Below are 20,932 nucleotides of genomic sequence, written 5' to 3'. Positions count from 1 at the left end.
TGAGATGTACGATACTGTGTAAACAGAGAAGGGGTCAAAGCGCTTGCACAGATGCCACGATTCACTCAAACAGCTGATTCATCCCTCATTATTACACCTCAGCCACGGAGGTGTAAAAAAAAAACACACTCGACTGTCCCCAGCATCCTGTTGTCCTCCGCCTCTGTCTGTTCGGTCTCATGGCAACACCTCATTTCTGGAAATTCTGTACCCAATTCCTCTTAGCGGTCACATGAGGTGCAGGACTCCCAGCAAGAAGGTGCCGGCACGAGACTGAATGGACACTGGCGGAGGACAACAGGTTGCTGAGGACAGGTGAGTATGCTTTTTTATTTTAAACCTCCAGCCCGGCACATGAGTTGCTCCAATTCCTGGACAATATCTTTAAAGGATTTATCCATGTTTCTAATATTTATGGCCTGTCCTTAGGATAAGCCATCAATATTACATCTGTGGGAATATGACAGCCAAGACCTCTGCAGATGAGCTTTTTCATTACAGTACGGCTACAGGTAATGGTGACAATTCTAGGAGCCACGCTGCTCTCTTGCCATACAGGATGTAGCAGTGGGTTTAGGTAGTGCAGTGGTACACATCGTATGGCAGGCGAGCAGCCGACTCCTGATATTACCTTTAGCCATCCTGTCTCTGTACAACTCATCTACAGGGGTCCTGGCGGTGGGCCCCTAAAAACAATTCCACTGGTGGGCCCTAGACACCCCAGTCCGACCCTGCGTGAATGACATTTGTACTGATGGTATATAGCTTCCGAACAGCATAGATGTGTTCTATTTAGTGATTGGATACATTTTAAACTTCAGATATAATCGAATTTCCTATTGGTCAGAAATTTGCAGGTGTTCTCAGTTACCAATTAGCTCCTTCCTTTAAATTGAGGCATATTCCCTATAACCTTTACCACCCCCTGACGAAGACCTAGCGGTCGAAACGCGCGTCGGGTGTCCGACCTGTGGATAGTGGATACTTGGTCACTGATTTCATCATGGGTGAGCAGTCAGTACTTATTGTTACAACCTACATTCTCTCATTGCTGTGACATGAGTTGTGTTTAGTCTTAGGGACCTGTGGATAGTGGATACTTGGTCACTGATTTCATCATGGGTGAGCAGTCAGTACTTATTGTTACAACCTACATTCTCTCATTGCTGTGACATGAGTTGTGTTTAGTCTTAGGGCTTAAATGTTATGTACCTTGCTTGCTCTTTTATACATACATGTATATTCATGGTCATTTGGGCACATGCCGTTATGTTTTGACTTTAGTTATATGTATGATAATGAGTGATATTACAATTAGTCATTGGTATGACATATACTTTGCAAGATAGATACATACATATCCCTAAGCATCAATATTTCATCTATGGGCAATAATACATATTGTATTGATATTTTAACTGATAATTTTAACTGATAATTTTAACATCTAACTCTGCTACTCCAACAATGTGTTTTGTTATGTATGATATTTTCGCCACCTAGTGGTAAATTGTTGTACTACACTGGATTATCTATATCTACTGTTGATATATAATACTTCAAACCTTTAGATCAGGGGTCCTCCAACCACGGCCCGCGGGCCACAAACGGCCCTCCGAGAACATTTATCTGGCCCGCCGCACGTGGCCCTCGCCGCCACCGGAATCGTTCACTAACAGGGAATATGATTCCCTGTTAGTGAGCGGACCGCTGCTTTCCGTTCTATGTGCAAATGCACATAGAACTGAAAGCTGTCAGTGTAGGCCGACGCAGGCGCGATTACGTCATTGCTCCTGCAGTCTGAAGGAAGAGAAAGTGCGGCAGTTGCTCTTTATGGGTAAAGCTATATAAAGTGTTTGTTGTACTGAGGAGTATATAATGCAGTGAAGGAGGTACTGAGAAGTATATAATACAGTGAGGGGGTACTGAGGAGTATATAATACAGTGAAGGGGTACTGAGGAGTATATAATACAGTGAGGAGGTACTGAGGAGTATATAATACAGTGAGGGGGTACTGAGGAGTATATAATGCAGTGAAGGGGGTACTGAGGAGTATATAATGCAGTGAAAGGGGTACTGAGGAGTATATAATGCAGTGAAGGGGGTACTGAGGAGTATATAATACAGTGAGGGGGTACTGAGGAGTATATGACACAGTGAGGGGGTACTGAGGAGTATATAATACAGTGAAGGGGAACTGAGGAGTATATAATATAAAATGCAGTGAAGGGGGTACTGAGGAATATATAATAAAGTAGGTAGTACTGAGGAGCATATAATACAGTGGGCTGGGGGGGGCGTACTGAGGAGCGTATAATACAGTGTGTGGGGGGGGTACTGAGGAGTATATAATACAGTGGGGTGGGGGGACATACTGAGGAGCATATAATACAGTGGGGTGGGGGGCGTACTGAGGAACGTATAATACAGTGGCGGGCGTATTGAGGAGCGTATAATACAGTGGGGGCGTACTGAGGAGCGTATAATTCAGTGGGGGGTGTACTGAGGAGCATATAATACTGGGGGGGGGGGGAGTGCTTCTGTGGAGCATATAATCTTACCTTTTTTTCAAACTATATTTTTCGGCCCTCCAGTGGTTTAAGGGACAGTGAACCGGCCCCCTGTTCGAAAAGTTTGAGGACCCCTGCTTTAGATAATTCACAAGTATCCTTACTCTCGGTTTGTTGGGATAGAACCCAGCACCTTTTGTATTGCTGTCTTGTCAGTTTTAAATGATGTTGAATTGTTGAATAAAAATTGATTTTATTATTTTTCATACATTACTTTGAGTATTGTGTTATTCTCCGCTGCTTCCACAGCCTCCATTTTGGCAGAATCAACCAGGTACGTGGAGGGGACGGAATGGGGAAGATCCGAACTCACTGATCAGACCCCGGGCTGCCCATTAGCATCACCGGCATCCCCCGAACCGCCGCAAGAGGTGCTGATCAGGCACAAAACATACTGAAACCCCTGAGATGCCGGCGGTCCTGTTTGACCGCCGGCATCTCAGGGGTTAACACCCGCAATCGGACCTGGTTCCAACCGCGGGTGATACCGGCAGTGTATAATACAGCGTATGTTACGGCTGACACCCGCAGAGCATGGTGCGCACACAGTTTCTATTATGGCGGATGTCGGGAACGGGTTAATCTCGTCTGTATATTGCAGAAAACCCTGTTTCCAAAAATGCAGCATATTAATTTTACCTGTGTGAATAGAATTATAGTCAGGAAGGCAAAAAATATAGCTGAATTTTTTTCAGCTGTTTATTTTTTACAATGTTCTGTAGCCTTAGCCTCAGAATATTTTTTATTGCCTACCGTTCATTCCTATGAGAGTTTCTGGCTAAGACCCCATGATGCAGAAACGCAGCTTTTTCAGTTGCAGATTTAGTTGTAGTTTTTTGAGCCAAAGCCAAGAATGTCTGCAGAAGGAATGGAAAATATATAGGAAGTTCTTATACTTCTACCTTCTGTTCAATCTACTCCTAGCGTTGGCTCAAAAAAACCAAAAATGCTAAAATTTTGCAACTAAAAAACGCTGCATTTCCACAACATGGGGCCAAAACCTTGGGCTGGGGACCAAAAGCCCTGCTGGAAAAATCGCGGTGTTTCACAGTACAGGCAAAGTAGATATGATTCTAGCGAATCCCATGCCCATTTTACGGTAAAAACCAAAGTGCCGACACACCGCGATTTCCAAAACCGGCACGGTTTTGGAAATTGCAGCATGTCAATTATATCTATAGACACGCCAGCGGTTTCCCCATAGATATAATTGTAACAGAAAGTCCGCGGAGGAAAACTTTGCAAACTTTCTGTTTAAAGTGCAACGGGAAGAACAGCAATGCATTGCTGGCGCGGTTTTTACTGCAGCACTTTATTGCTGTGGGTCCTAACATGGGGCCTTAGCCTCAAGCTTGGTTCACATCTGTGCATGGGTTTCTATTTGGGAGGTCTGCTTGGGGAAAAAAAAAAAGCAGTTACAATAGGAAACCTGCGGACCCCATAGACTATAATGGGGTCCATGTGGTTTCTGCCCCCCAAAAAACGAAGAATGCGGAAAGAAAAGCGCTGCTTGCAGTGCTTTTCTCTATATTTTTCATGCGGAGAGGGTAACTGATGTGAACCGAGCCTTGGTCAGAATCCGCCTAATGATAGGGTGTGAGTTTTTATTTTTTTCCTCTACCTCAAAAAAAAAAGCAGCTTGAGGGGAAAAAAACTGCCACTGGGATTGAAATAAATGGGAGGGAGAGTTTGGCATCTTTTCAGGAAGATTTGGAGGCCTCAAAATCCACCTGCATAAAATCTTTGTAAACACAGGCATGGAAATATATGCTATGTATGCTTTATATATGCTGCGGTGCTATAAATGGAGTGACGATTGGCTGTAGTTTATATCCCCCTGCTTCTCTGATCGTAACCCGGAAATAATGTAATGATAGTATGGTAATAAAAGGAAACTTAAAAATCTTGTCTATACATTCATCCACTATATAAATGTACACCATAAAAATTCATACAATGCCCTTATAGATGATAGAATCCACTATATACATACAAGGCTGGGTCCAGGTTTTGTGGGCTCCTGGGCGACAGAGGCTCAGTGGGCCCCTTTTGGAGCAACCCATGTGCCACTGGGTGGCATTTTTTTTTCTGAGGCAGACCTACTGGAGTGGAATGTATTACAGTCCATTCCATAAAAGTAGCTAGAACTTGTTTAAACATCAGAAAGTAAAGAGCAATTTTAGGCAGACATCTTGCCCCGGATTCCTCTTTATTTTCTGCTCACGGTGGTGAATACAGAGCATCAGCAGGCCCTTGTGGCTTTCCTCCTCTGATAGGCCCAAATAAATGGGTATATTCAGAGAAGAGTCTCAAGCCTTGGCCTCCGAATAAGCTGCAGAATCTGCAGCAAGACCTTTTTTTTTTTACCGTGTCCTGCACTAATTGTTTCCAATGGGAGCCAGAATGCGGGAAGAATCTGCCGCTGATTTGGGAGCGAAATCCGTTGCAAAATTAATACCAGATTCCACCGTGTGAACAGAGGCTGAATCTGTTAACAGTGCAATGAACACTTTTATCTCTATTAATGGAATTGCTCAATGCCTCAGTCCCATTGTGTGAAATGACGTTCTTTGTTATGTATGTCTGTCTGTATCTGAACCCTATAAATTGTACAGTGCTGCGGAATATGTTGGCGCTATATAAATAAAATGTATTATTATTTATTAATGCAGAGTCTAAGGGGGTCCCCACAGATACATATACAAATATGTACACAGACATGGTACAATAAATATATAGAGGGACATAACTAGAAAAGACTCAGCCCCATAGAATGCTTTTGACTTGGGTCCCCCCATAGCATAGCGCCTCCTTTTCTGGTCACCACACTGTATAACGCCCATTTAGACAAACTATAATGTCCCACAGTTGCCCTGGAGACGATTTAGGAGAATACAAGACAGTGCAGTAACATTTAGTGCAAAAAACATTTACAGGTGACGTCTCTGACTAATCGTTCACATTACCCTTCTCTTTCTTCTGGACCGCCGTGACCGCTTCTTCCAGACTCTCTAAAGTTTGCAGCACACACATTTTAGGCTCCTCGCTTTTCCAGCCACTTGACCCACATTGCCCTCACCTGCACACCCATCCTAATGCTACCCCCAATTATAAAATATATAATATAACCCTTCATATGATGGATTGTCACTAGATAGGCTTAACTGTCAACTTTCCCATGGCTGCGACCTTCTCAGCCCGAGCTACACTCAAGAGTACACGATCAATGAAACCCTATGGGGAAAATGAAACTCCGACATGGTACAAGTTGCAAGATCACCCAGCTAGCCTATGATGGGCTGTCACTAGATAGGCTTAACTGTCAACTTTCCCATGGCTGCGACCTTCTCAGCCCGAGCTACACTCAAGAGTACACGATCAATGAAACCCTATGGGGAAAATCAAACTCCGACATGGTACAAGTTGCAAGATCATCCAGCTAGCCTATGATGGGCTGTCACTAGATAGGCTTAACTGTCAACTTTCCCATGGCTGCGCCATTCTCAGCCCGAGCTACACTCAAGAGTACACGATCAATGTAGCGCTAAGGGAAAAGTAGAAATCCTGCTTCATACAAGTTGCCGAGTAAGCGATCAATAAAACCCTATGGTGAAAATCAAACTCCAGCATGATACAAGTTGCAAGATCACCCAGCTAGCCTATGATGGGTTGTCACTAGATAGGCTTAACTGTCAACTTTCCCATGGCTGCGACCTTCTCAGCCCGAGCTACACTCACGAGTAAGCGATCAATGAAACCCTATGGTGAAAATCAAACTCCGACATGGTACAAGTTGCAAGATCACCCAGCTAGCCTATGATGGGCTGTCACTAGATAGGCTTAACTGTCAACTTTCCCACGGCTGCGTCATTCTGAGCCCGATCTACACTCAAGAGTACACGATCAATGAAGCGCTAAGGGGAAAGTAGAAATCCTGCTTGATACAAGTTGCCGAGTAAGCGATCAATGAAACCCTATGGTGAAAATCAAACTCCGGCATGATACAAGTTGCAAGATCACCCAGCTAGCCTATGATGGGTTGTCACTAGATAGGCTTAACTGTCAACTTTCCCATGGCTGCGACCTTCTCAGCCCGAGCTACACTCAAGAGTACACGATCAATGAAACCCTATGGGGAAAATCAAACTCCGACATGGTACAAGTTGCAAGATCACCCAGCAAGCCTATGATGGGTTGTCACTAGATAGGCTTAACTGTCAACTTTCCCATGGCTGCGACCTTCTCAGCCCGAGCTACACTCATGAGTAAGCGATCAATGAAACCCTATGGTGAAAATCAAACTCCGACATGGTACAAGTTGCAAGATCACCCAGCTAGCCTATGATGGGCTGTCACTAGATAGGCTTAACTGTCAACTTTCCCATGGCTGCGTCATTCTCAGCCCGATCTACACTCAAGAGTACACGATCAATGAAGCGCTAAGGGGAAAGTAGAAATCCTGCTTGATACAAGTTGCCGAGTAAGCGATCAATGAAACCCTATGGTGAAAATCAAACTCCGGCATAATACAAGTTGCAAGATCACCCAGCTAGCCTATGATGGGTTGTCACTAGATAGGCTTAACTGTCAACTTTCCCATGGCTGCGACCTTCTCAGCCCGAGCTACACTCAAGAGTACACGATCAATGAAACCCTATGGGGAAAATCAAACTCCGACATGGTACAAGTTGCAAGCTCACCCAGCTAGCCTATGATGGGCTGTCACTAGATAGGCTTAACTGTCAACTTTCCCATGGCTGCGTCATTCTCAGCCCGAGCTACACTCAAGAGTACACGATCAATTAAACCATATAGGGAAAATCAAACTCCGACATGGTACAAGTTGCAAGATCACCCAGTTAGCCTATGATGGGCTGTCACTAGATAGGCGTAACTGTCAACTTTCCCATGGCTGCGTCATTCTCAGCCCGAGCTACACTCAAGAGTACACGATCAATGAAGCGCTAAGGGGAAAGTAGAAATCCTGCTTCATACAAGTTGCCGAGTAAGCGATCAATGAAACCCTATGGTGAAAATCAAACTCCGGCATGATACAAATTGCAAGATCACCCAGCTAGCCTATGATGGGTTGTCACTAGATAGGCTTAACTGTCAACTTTCCCATGGCTGCGACCTTCTCAGCCCGAGCTACACTCACGAGTAAGCAGTCAATGAAACCATATGGTGATAATCAAACTCCGACATGGTACAAGTTGCAAGATCACCCAGCTAGCCTATGATGGGTTGTCACTAGATAGGCTTAACTGTCAACTTTCCCATGGCTGCGACCTTCTCAGCCCGAGCTACACACAAGAGTACACGATCAATGAAACCCTATAGGGAAAATCAAACTCCGACATGGTACAAGTTCCAAGATCACCCACTTAGCCTATGATGGGCTGTCACTAGATAGGCTTAACTGTCAACTTTCCCATGGCTGCGTCATTCTCAGCCCGAGCTACACTCAAGAGTACACGATCAATGAAGCGCTAAGGGGAAAGTAGAAATCCTGCTTGATACAAGTTGCCGAGTAAGCGATCAATGAAACCCTATGGTGAAAATCAAACTCCGGCATGATACAAGTTGCAAGATCACCCAGCTAGCCTTTGATGGGTTGTCACTAGATAGGCTTAACTGTCAACTTTCCCATGGCTGCGACCTTCTCAGCCCGAGCTACACTCAAGAGTACACGATCAGTGAAAACCTATGGGGAAAATCAAACTCCGACATGGTACAAGTTGCAAGATCACCCAGCTAGCCTATGATGGGCTGTCACTAGATAGGCTTAACTGTCAACTTTCCCATGGCTGCGTCATTCTCAGCCCGAGCTGCACTCAAGAGTACACGATCAATGAAGCGCTAAGGGGAAAGTAGAAATCCTGCTTGATACAAGTTGCCGAGTAAGCGATCAATGAAACCCTATGGGGAAAATCAAACTCCGACATGGTACAAGTTGCAAGATCACCCAGCTAGCCTATGATGGGCTGTCACTAGATAGGCTTAACTGTCAACTTTCCCATGGCTGCGTCATTCTCAGCCCGATCTACACTCAAGAGTACACGATCAATGAAGCGCTAAGGGGAAAGTAGAAATCCTGCTTGATACAAGTTGCCGAGTAAGCGATCAATGAAACCCTATGGTGAAAATCAAACTCCGGCATGATACAAGTTGCAAGATCACCCAGCTAGCCTATGATGGGTTGTCACTAGATAGGCTTAACTGTCAACTTTCCCATGGCTGCGACCTTCTCAGCCCGAGCTACACACAAGAGTACACGATCAATGAAACCCTATGGGGAAAATCAAACTCCGACATGGTACAAGTTGCAAGATCACCCAGCTAGCCTATGATGGGCTGTCACTAGATAGGCTTAACTGTCAACTTTCCCATGGCTGCGTCATTCTCAGCCCGATCTACACTCAAGAGTACACGATCAATGAAGCGCTAAGGGGAAAGTAGAAATCCTGCTTCATACAAGTTGCCGAGTAAGCGATCAATGAAACCCTATGGTGAAAATCAAACTCCGGCATGATACAAGTTGCAAGATCACCCAGCTAGCCTATGATGGGTTGTCACTAGATAGGCATAACTGTCAACTTTCCCATGGCTGCGACCTTCTCAGCCCGAGCTACACTCAAGAGTACACGATCAATGAAACCCTATGGGGAAAATCAAACTCCGACATGGTACAAGTTGCAAGCTCACCCAGCTAGCCTATGATGGGCTGTCACTAGATAGGCTTAACTGTCAACTTTCCCATGGCTGCGACCTTCTCAGCCAGAGCTACACTCAAGAGTACACGATCAATGAAACCCTATGGGGAAAATCAAACTCCGACATGGTACAAGTTGCAAGATCACCCAGCTAGCCTATGATGGGCTGTCACTAGATAGGCTTAACTGTCAACTTTCCCATGGCTGCGTCATTCTCAGCCCGATCTACACTCAAGAGTACACGATCAATGAAGCGCTAAGGGGAAAGTAGAAATCCTGCTTCATACAAGTTGCCGAGTAAGCGATCAATGAAACCCTATGGTGAAAATCAAACTCCGGCATGATACAAGTTGCAAGATCACCCAGCTAGCCTATGATGGGTTGTCACTAGATAGGCTTAACTGTCAACTTTCCCATGGCTGCGTCCTTCTCAGCCCGAGCTACACTCAAGAGAACACGATCAATGAAACCCTATGGGGAAAATCAAACTCCGCCATGGAACAAGTTGCAAGCTCACCCAGCTAGCCTATGATGGGCTGTCACTAGATAGGCTTAACTGTCAACTTTCCCATGGCTGCGACCTTCTCAGCCAGAGCTACACTCAAGAGTACACGATCAATTAAACCCTATGGGGAAAATCAAACTCCGACATGGTACAAGTTGCAAGATCACCCAGCTAGCCTATGATGGGCTGTCACTAGATAGGCTTAACTGTCAACTTTCCCATGGCTGCGTCATTCTCAGCCCGATCTACACTCAAGAGTACACGATCAATGAAGCGCTAAGGGGAAAGTAGAAATCCTGCTTCATACAAGTTGCCGAGTAAGCGATCAATGAAACCCTATGGTGAAAATCAAACTCCGGCATGATAGAAGTTGCAAGATCACCCAGCTAGCCTATGATGGGTTGTCACTAGATAGGCTTAACTGTCAACTTTCCCATGGCTGCGACCTTCTCAGCCAGAGCTACACTCAAGAGTACACGATCAATGAAACCCTATGGGGAAAATCAAACTCCGACATGGTACAAGTTGCAAGATCACCCAGCTAGCCTATGATGGGCTGTCACTAGATAGGCTTAACTGTCAACTTTCCCATGGCTGCGTCATTCTCAGCCCGATCTACACTCAAGAGTACACGATCAATGAAGCGCTAAGGGGAAAGTAGAAATCCTGCTTCATACAAGTTGCCGAGTAAGCGATCAATGAAACCCTATGGTGAAAATCAAACTCCGGCATGATACAAGTTGCAAGATCACCCAGCTAGCCTATGATGGGTTGTCACTAGATAGGCTTAACTGTCAACTTTCCCATGGCTGCGACCTTCTCAGCCCGAGCTACACACAAGAGTACACGATCAATGAAACCCTATGGGGAAAATCAAACTCCGACATGGTACAAGTTGCAAGATCACCCAGCTAGCCTATGATGGGCTGTCACTAGATAGGCTTAACTGTCAACTTTCCCATGGCTGCGTCATTCTCAGCCCGAGCTACACTCAAGAGTACACGATCAATGAAGCGCTAAGGGTAAAGTAGAAATCCTGCTTCATACAAGTTGCCGAGTAAGCGATCAATGAAATCCTATGGTGAAAATCAAACTCCGGCATGATACAAGTTGCAAGATCACCCAGCTAGCCTATGATGGGTTGTCACTAGATAGGCTTAACTGTCAACTTTCCCATGGCTGCGACCTTCTCAGCCAGAGCTACACTCAAGAGTACACGATCAATGAAACCCTATGGGGAAAATCAAACTCCGACATGGTACAAGTTGCAAGATCACCCAGCTAGCCTATGATGGGCTGTCACTAGATAGGCTTAACTGTCAACTTTCCCATGGCTGCGTCATTCTCAGCCCGATCTACACTCAAGAGTACACGATCAATGAAGCGCTAAGGGGAAAGTAGAAATCCTGCTTCATACAAGTTGCCGAGTAAGCGATCAATGAAACCCTATGGTGAAAATCAAACTCCGGCATGATACAAGTTGCAAGATCACCCAGCTAGCCTATGATGGGTTGTCACTAGATAGGCTTAACTGTCAACTTTCCCATGGCTGCGACCTTCTCAGCCAGAGCTACACTCAAGAGTACACGATCAATGAAACCCTATGGGGAAAATCAAACTCCGACATGGTACAAGTTGCAAGATCACCCAGCTAGCCTATGATGGGCTGTCACTAGATAGGCTTAACTGTCAACTTTCCCATGGCTGCGTCATTCTCAGCCCGATCTACACTCAAGAGTACACGATCAATGAAGCGCTAAGGGGAAAGTAGAAATCCTGCTTGATACAAGTTGCCGAGTAAGCGATCAATGAAACCCTATGGTGAAAATCAAACTCCGGCATGATACAAGTTGCAAGATCACCCAGCTAGCCTATGATGGGTTGTCACTAGATAGGCTTAACTGTCAACTTTCCCATGGCTGCGACCTTCTCAGCCCGAGATACACACAAGAGTACACGATCAATGAAACCCTATGGGGAAAATCAAACTCCGACATGGTACAAGTTCCAAGATCACCCACCTAGCCTATGATGGGCTGTCACTAGATAGGCTTAACTGTCAACTTTCCCATGGCTGCGTCATTCTCAGCCCGAGCTACACTCAAGAGTACACGATCAATGAAGCGCTAAGGGGAAAGTAGAAATCCTGCTTGATACAAGTTGCCGAGTAAGCGATCAATGAAACCCTATGGTGAAAATCAAACTCCGGCATGATACAAGTTGCAAGATCACCCAGCTAGCCTTTGATGGGTTGTCACTAGATAGGCTTAACTGTCAACTTTCCCATGGCTGCGACCTTCTCAGCCCGAGCTACACTCAAGAGTACACGATCAATGAAAACCTATGGGGAAAATCAAACTCCGACATGGTACAAGTTGCAAGATCACCCAGCTAGCCTATGATGGGCTGTCACTAGATAGGCTTAACTGTCAACTTTCCCATGGCTGCGTCATTCTCAGCCCGAGCTGCACTCAAGAGTACACGATCAATGAAGCGCTAAGGGGAAAGTAGAAATCCTGCTTGATACAAGTTGCCGAGTAAGCGATCAATGAAACCCTATGGGGAAAATCAAACTCCGGCATGGTACAAGTTGCAAGATCACCCAGCTAGCCTATGATGGGCTGTCACTAGATAGGCTTAACTGTCAACTTTCCCATGGCTGCGTCATTCTCAGCCCGATCTACACTCAAGAGTACACGATCAATGAAGCGCTAAGGGGAAAGTAGAAATCCTGCTTGATACAAGTTGCCGAGTAAGCGATCAATGAAACCCTATGGTGAAAATCAAACTCCGGCATGATACAAGTTGCAAGATCACCCAGCTAGCCTATGATGGGTTGTCACTAGATAGGCTTAACTGTCAACTTTCCCATGGCTGCGACCTTCTCAGCCCGAGCTACACACAAGAGTACACGATCAATGAAACCCTATGGGGAAAATCAAACTCCGACATGGTACAAGTTGCAAGATCACCCAGCTAGCCTATGATGGGCTGTCACTAGATAGGCTTAACTGTCAACTTTCCCATGGCTGCGTCATTCTCAGCCCGATCTACACTCAAGAGTACACGATCAATGAAGCGCTAAGGGGAAAGTAGAAATCCTGCTTGATACAAGTCGCCGAGTAAGCGATCAATGAAACCCTATGGTGAAAATCAAACTCCGGCATGATACAAGTTGCAAGATCACCCAGCTAGCCTATGATGGGTTGTCACTAGATAGGCTTAACTGTCAACTTTCCCATGGCTGCGACCTTCTCAGCCCGAGCTACACACAAGAGTACACGATCAATGAAACCCTATGGGGAAAATCAAACTCCGACATGGTACAAGTTGCAAGATCACCCAGCTAGCCTATGATGGGCTGTCACTAGATAGGCTTAACTGTCAACTTTCCCATGGCTGCGTCATTCTCAGCCCGATCTACACTCAAGAGTACACGATCAATGAAGCGCTAAGGGGAAAGTAGAAATCCTGCTTCATACAAGTTGCCGAGTAAGCGATCAATGAAACCCTATGGTGAAAATCAAACTCCGGCATGATACAAGTTGCAAGATCACCCAGCTAGCCTATGATGGGTTGTCACTAGATAGGCATAACTGTCAACTTTCCCATGGCTGCGACCTTCTCAGCCCGAGCTACACTCAAGAGTACACGATCAATGAAACCCTATGGGGAAAATCAAACTCCGACATGGTACAAGTTGCAAGCTCACCCAGCTAGCCTATGATGGGCTGTCACTAGATAGGCTTAACTGTCAACTTTCCCATGGCTGCGACCTTCTCATCCAGAGCTACACTCAAGAGTACACGATCAATGAAACCCTATGGGGAAAATCAAACTCCGACATGGTACAAGTTGCAAGATCACCCAGCTAGCCTATGATGGGCTGTCACTAGATAGGCTTAACTGTCAACTTTCCCATGGCTGCGTCATTCTCAGCCCGATCTACACTCAAGAGTACACGATCAATGAAGCGCTAAGGGGAAAGTAGAAATCCTGCTTCATACAAGTTGCCGAGTAAGCGATCAATGAAACCCTATGGTGAAAATCAAACTCCGGCATGATACAAGTTGCAAGATCACCCAGCTAGCCTATGATGGGTTGTCACTAGATAGGCTTAACTGTCAACTTTCCCATGGCTGCGACCTTCTCAGCCCGAGCTACACTCAAGAGAACACGATCAATGAAACCCTATGGGGAAAATCAAACTCCGCCATGGAACAAGTTGCAAGCTCACCCAGCTAGCCTATGATGGGCTGTCACTAGATAGGCTTAACTGTCAACTTTCCCATGGCTGCGACCTTCTCAGCCAGAGCTACAATCAAGAGTACACGATCAATTAAACCCTATGGGGAAAATCAAACTCCGACATGGTACAAGTTGCAAGATCACCCAGCTAGCCTATGATGGGCTGTCACTAGATAGGCTTAACTGTCAACTTTCCCATGGCTGCGTCATTCTCAGCCCGATCTACACTCAAGAGTACACGATCAATGAAGCGCTAAGGGGAAAGTAGAAATCCTGCTTCATACAAGTTGCCGAGTAAGCGATCAATGAAACCCTATGGTGAAAATCAAACTCCGGCATGATACAAGTTGCAAGATCACCCAGCTAGCCTATGATGGGTTGTCACTAGATAGGCTTAACTGTCAACTTTCCCATGGCTGCGACCTTCTCAGCCAGAGCTACACTCAAGAGTACACGATCAATGAAACCCTATGGGGAAAATCAAACTCCGACATGGTACAAGTTGCAAGATCACCCAGCTAGCCTATGATGGGCTGTCACTAGATAGGCTTAACTGTCAACTTTCCCATGGCTGCGTCATTCTCAGCCCGATCTACACTCAAGAGTACACGATCAATGAAGCGCTAAGGGGAAAGTAGAAATCCTGCTTCATACAAGTTGCCGAGTAAGCGATCAATGAAACCCTATGGTGAAAATCAAACTCCGGCATGATACAAGTTGCAAGATCACCCAGCTAGCCTATGATGGGTTGTCACTAGATAGGCTTAACTGTCAACTTTCCCATGGCTGCGACCTTCTCAGCCCGAGCTACACACAAGAGTACACGATCAATGAAACCCTATGGGGAAAATCAAACTCCGACATGGTACAAGTTGCAAGATCACCCAGCTAGCCTATGATGGGCTGTCACTAGATAGGCTTAACTGTCAACTTTCCCATGGCTGCGTCATTCTCAGCCCGAGCTACACTCAAGAGTACACGATCAATGAAGCGCTAAGGGTAAAGTAGAAATCCTGCTTCATACAAGTTGCCGAGTAAGCGATCAATGAAATCCTATGGTGAAAATCAAACTCCGGCATGATACAAGTTGCAAGATCACCCAGCTAGCCTATGATGGGTTGTCACTAGATAGGCTTAACTGTCAACTTTCCCATGGCTGCGACCTTCTCAGCCAGAGCTACACTCAAGAGTACACGATCAATGAAACCCTATGGGGAAAATCAAACTCCGACATGGTACAAGTTGCAAGATCACCCAGCTAGCCTATGATGGGCTGTCACTAGATAGGCTTAACTGTCAACTTTCCCATGGCTGCGTCATTCTCAGCCCGATCTACACTCAAGAGTACACGATCAATGAAGCGCTAAGGGGAAAGTAGAAATCCTGCTTCATACAAGTTGCCGAGTAAGCGATCAATGAAACCCTATGGTGAAAATCAAACTCCGGCATGATACAAGTTGCAAGATCACCCAGCTAGCCTATGATGGGTTGTCACTAGATAGGCTTAACTGTCAACTTTCCCATGGCTGCGACCTTCTCAGCCAGAGCTACACTCAAGAGTACACGATCAATGAAACCCTATGGGGAAAATCAAACTCCGACATGGTACAAGTTGCAAGATCACCCAGCTAGCCTATGATGGGCTGTCACTAGATAGGCTTAACTGTCAACTTTCCCATGGCTGCGTCATTCTCAGCCCGATCTACACTCAAGAGTACACGATCAATGAAGCGCTAAGGGGAAAGTAGAAATCCTGCTTGATACAAGTTGCCGAGTAAGCGATCAATGAAACCCTATGGTGAAAATCAAACTCCGGCATGAAACAAGTTGCAAGATCACCCAGCTAGCCTATGATGGGTTGTCACTAGATAGGCTTAACTGTCAACTTTCCCATGGCTGCAACCTTCTCAGCCCGAGCTACACACAAGAGTACACGATCAATGAAACCCTATGGGGAAAATCAAACTCCGACATGGTACAAGTTGCAAGCTCACCCAGCTAGCCTATGATGGGCTGTCACTAGATAGGCTTAACTGTGAACTTTCCCATGGCTGCGTCATTCTCAGCCCGATCTACACTCAAGAGTACACGATCAATGAAGCGCTAAGGGGAAAGTAGAAATCCTGCTTCATACAAGTTGCCGAGTAAGCGATCAATGAAACCCTATGGTGAAAATCAAACTCCGGCATGATACAAGTTGCAAGATCACCCAGCTAGCCTATGATGGGTTGTCACTAGATAGGCTTAACTGTCAACTTTCCCATGGCTGCGACCTTCTCAGCCAGAGCTACACTCAAGAGTACACGATCAATGAAACCCTATGGGGAAAATCAAACTCCGACATGATACAAGTTGCAAGATCACCCAGCTAGCCTATGATAGGCTGTCACTAGATAGGCTTAACTGTCAACTTTCCTATGGCTGCGACCATCTCAGCCCGAGCTACACACAAGAGTACACGATCAATGAAACCCTATGGGGAAAATCAAACTCCGACATGGTACAAGTTGCAAGATCACCCAGCTAGCCTATGATGGGCTGTCACTAGATAGGCTTAACTGTCAACTTTCCCATGGCTGCGTCATTCTCAGCCCGATCTACACTCAAGAGTACAAGATCAATGAAGCGCTAAGGGGAAAGTAGAAATCCTGCTTGATACAAGTTGCCGATTAAGCGATCAATGAAACCCTATGGTGAAAATCAAACTCTGGCATGATACAAGTTGCAAGATCACCCAGCTAGCCTATGATGGGTTGTCACTAGATAGGCTTAACTGTCAACTTTCCCATGGCTGCGACCTTCTCAGCCAGAGCTACACTCAAGAGTACACGATCAATGAAACCCTATGGGGAAAATCAAACTCCGACACGGTACAAGTTGCAAGATCACCCAGCTAGCCTATGATGGGCTGTCACTAGATAGGCTTAACTGTCAACTTTCCCATGGCTGCGTCATTCTCAGCCCGATCTACACTCAAGAGTACACGATCAATGAAGCGCTAAGGGGAAAGTAGAAATCCTGCTTCATACAAGTTGCCGAGTAAGCGATCAATGAAACCCTATGGTGAAAATCAAACTCCGGCATGATACAAGTTGCAAGATCACCCAGCTAGCCTATGATGGGTTGTCACTAGATAGGCTTAACTGTCAACTTTGCCATGGCTGCGACCTTCTCAGCCCGAGCTACACACAAGAGTACACGATCAATGAAACCCTATGGGGAAAATCAAACTCCGACATGGTACAAGTTGCAAGATCACCCAGCTAACCTATGATGGGCTGTCACTAGATAGGCTTAACTGTCAACTTTCCCATGGCTGCGTCATTCTCAGCCCGAGCTACACTCAAGAGTACACGATCAATGAAGCGCTAAGGGGAAAGTAGAAATCCTGCTTCATACAAGTTGCCGAGTAAGCGATCAATGAAACCCTATGGTGAAAATCAAACTCCGGCATCATACAAGTTGCAAGATCACCCAGCTAGCCTATGATGGGTTGTCACTAGATAGGCTTAACTGTCAACTTTCCCATGGCTGCGTCATTCTCAGCCCGATCTACACTCAAGAGTACACGATCAATGAAGCGCTAAGGGGAAAGTAGAAATCCTGCTTGATACAAGTTGCCGAGTAAGCGATCAATGAAGCCCTATGGTGAAAATCAAACTCCGGCATGATACAAGTTGCAAGATCACCCAGCTAGCCTATGATGGGTTGTCACTAGATAGGATTAACTGTCAACTTTCCCATGGCTGCGACCTTCTCAGCCCGAGCTACACACAAGAGTACACGATCAATGAAACCCTATGGGGAAAATCAAACTCCGACATGGTACAAGTTGCAAGATCACCCAGCTAGCCTATGATGGGCTGTCACTAGATAGGCTTAACTGTCAACTTTCCCATGGCTGCGTCATTCTCAGCCCGAGCTACACTCAAGAGTACACGATCAATGAAGCGCTAAGGGTAAAGTAGAAATCCTGCTTCATACAAGTTGCCGAGTAAGCGATCAATGAAATCCTATGGTGAAAATCAAACTCCGGCATGATACAAGTTGCAAGATCACCCAGCTAGCCTATGATGGGTTGTCACTAGATAGGCTTAACTGTCAACTTTCCCATGGCTGCGACCTTCTCAGCCAGAGCTACACTCAAGAGTACACGATCAATGAAACCCTATGGGGAAAATCAAACTCCGACATGGTACAAGTTGCAAGATCACCCAGCTAGCCTATGATGGGCTGTCACTAGATAGGCTTAACTGTCAACTTTCCCATGGCTGCGTCATTCTCAGCCCGATCTACACTCAAGAGTACACGATCAATGAAGCGCTAAGGGGAAAGTAGAAATCCTGCTTCATACAAGTTGCCGAGTAAGCGATCAATGAAACCCTATGGTGAAAATCAAACTCCGGCATGATACAAGTTGCAAGATCACCCAGCTAGCCTATGATGGGTTGTCACTAGATAGGCTTAACTGTCAACTTTCCCATGGCTGCGACCTTCTCAGCCAGAGCTACACTCAAGAGTACACGATCAATGAAACCCTATGGGGAAAATCAAACTCCGACATGGTACAAGTTGCAAGATCACCCAGCTAGCCTATGATGGGCTGTCACTAGATAGGCTTAACTGTCAACTTTCCCATGGCTGCGTCATTCTCAGCCCGATCTACACTCAAGAGTACACGATCAATGAAGCGCTAAGGGGAAAGTAGAAATCCTGCTTGATACAAGTTGCCGAGTAAGCGATCAATGAAACCCTATGGTGAAAATCAAACTCCGGCATGAAACAAGTTGCAAGATCACCCAGCTAGCCTATGATGGGTTGTCACTAGATAGGCTTAACTGTCAACTTTCCCATGGCTGCAACCTTCTCAGCCCGAGCTACACACAAGAGTACACGATCAATGAAACCCTATGGGGAAAATCAAACTCCGACATGGTACAAGTTGCAAGCTCACCCAGCTAGCCTATGATGGGCTGTCACTAGATAGGCTTAACTGTGAACTTTCCCATGGCTGCGTCATTCTCAGCCCGATCTACACTCAAGAGTACACGATCAATGAAGCGCTAAGGGGAAAGTAGAAATCCTGCTTCATACAAGTTGCCGAGTAAGCGATCAATGAAACCCTATGGTGAAAATCAAACTCCGGCATGATACAAGTTGCAAGATCACCCAGCTAGCCTATGATGGGTTGTCACTAGATAGGCTTAACTGTCAACTTTCCCATGGCTGCGACCTTCTCAGCCAGAGCTACACTCAAGAGTAAACGATCAATGAAACCCTATGGGGAAAATCAAACTCCGACATGATACAAGTTGCAAGATCACCCAGCTAGCCTATGATAGGCTGTCACTAGATAGGCTTAACTGTCAACTTTCCTATGGCTGCGACCATCTCAGCCCGAGCTACACACAAGAGTACACGATCAATGAAACCCTATGGGGAAAATCAAACTCCGACATGGTACAAGTTGCAAGATCACCCAGCTAGCCTATGATGGGCTGTCACTAGATAGGCTTAACTGTCAACTTTCCCATGGCTGCGTCATTCTCAGCCCGATCTACACTCAAGAGTACAAGATCAATGAAGCGCTAAGGGGAAAGTAGAAATCCTGCTTGATACAAGTTGCCGATTAAGCGATCAATGAAACCCTATGGTGAAAATCAAACTCCGGCATGATACAAGTTGCAAGATCACCCAGCTAGCCTATGATGGGTTGTCACTAGATAGGCTTAACTGTCAACTTTCCCATGGCTGCGACCTTCTCAGCCAGAGCTACACTCAAGAGTACACGATCAATGAAACCCTATGGGGAAAATCAAACTCCGACATGGTACAAGTTGCAAGATCACCCAGCTAGCCTATGATGGGCTGTCACTAGATAGGCTTAACTGTCAACTTTCCCATGGCTGCGTCATTCTCAGCCCGATCTACACTCAAGAGTACACGATCAATGAAGCGCTAAGGGGAAAGTAGAAATCCTGCTTCATACAAGTTGCCGAGTAAGCGATCAATGAAACCCTATGGTGAAAATCAAACTCCGGCATGATACAAGTTGCAAGATCACCCAGCTAGCCTATGATGGGTTGTCACTAGATAGGCTTAACTGTCAACTTTCCCATGGCTGCGACCTTCTCAGCCCGAGCTACACACAAGAGTACACGATCAATGAAACCCTATGGGGAAAATCAAACTCCGACATGGTACAAGTTGCAAGATCACCCAGCTAACCTATGATGGGCTGTCACTAGATAGGCTTAACTGTCAACTTTCCCATGGCTGCGTCATTCTCAGCCCGAGCTACACTCAAGAGTACACGATCAATGAAGCGCTAAGGGGAAAGTAGAAATCCTGCTTCATACAAGTTGCCGAGTAAGCGATCAATGAAACCCTATGGTGAAAATCAAACTCCGGCATCATACAAGTTGCAAGATCACCCAGCTAGCCTATGATGGGTTGTCACTAGATAGGCTTAACTGTCAACTTTCCCATGGCTGCGACCTTCTCAGCCAGAGCTACACTCAAGAGTACACGATCAATGAAACCCTATGGGGAAAATCAAACTCCGACATGGTACAAGTTGCAAGATCACCCAGCTAGCCTATGATGGGCTGTCACTAGATAGGCTTAACTGTCAACTTTCCCATGGCTGCGTCATTCTCAGCCCGATCTACACTCAAGAGTACACGATCAATGAAGCGCTAAGGGGAAAGTAGAAATCCTGCTTGATACAAGTTGCCGAGTAAGCGATCAATGAAGCCCTATGGTGAAAATCAAACTCCGGCATGATACAAGTTGCAAGATCACCCAGCTAGCCTATGATGGGTTGTCACTAGATAGGCTTAACTGTCAACTTTCCCATGGCTGCGACCTTCTCAGCCCGAGCTACACACAAGAG

This window comes from Leptodactylus fuscus, chromosome 3 (assembly GCF_031893055.1).
Source record: "Leptodactylus fuscus isolate aLepFus1 chromosome 3, aLepFus1.hap2, whole genome shotgun sequence".
Classification (NCBI taxonomy): domain Eukaryota; kingdom Metazoa; phylum Chordata; class Amphibia; order Anura; family Leptodactylidae; genus Leptodactylus; species Leptodactylus fuscus.
This window is presented reverse-complemented; position numbering follows the sequence as displayed.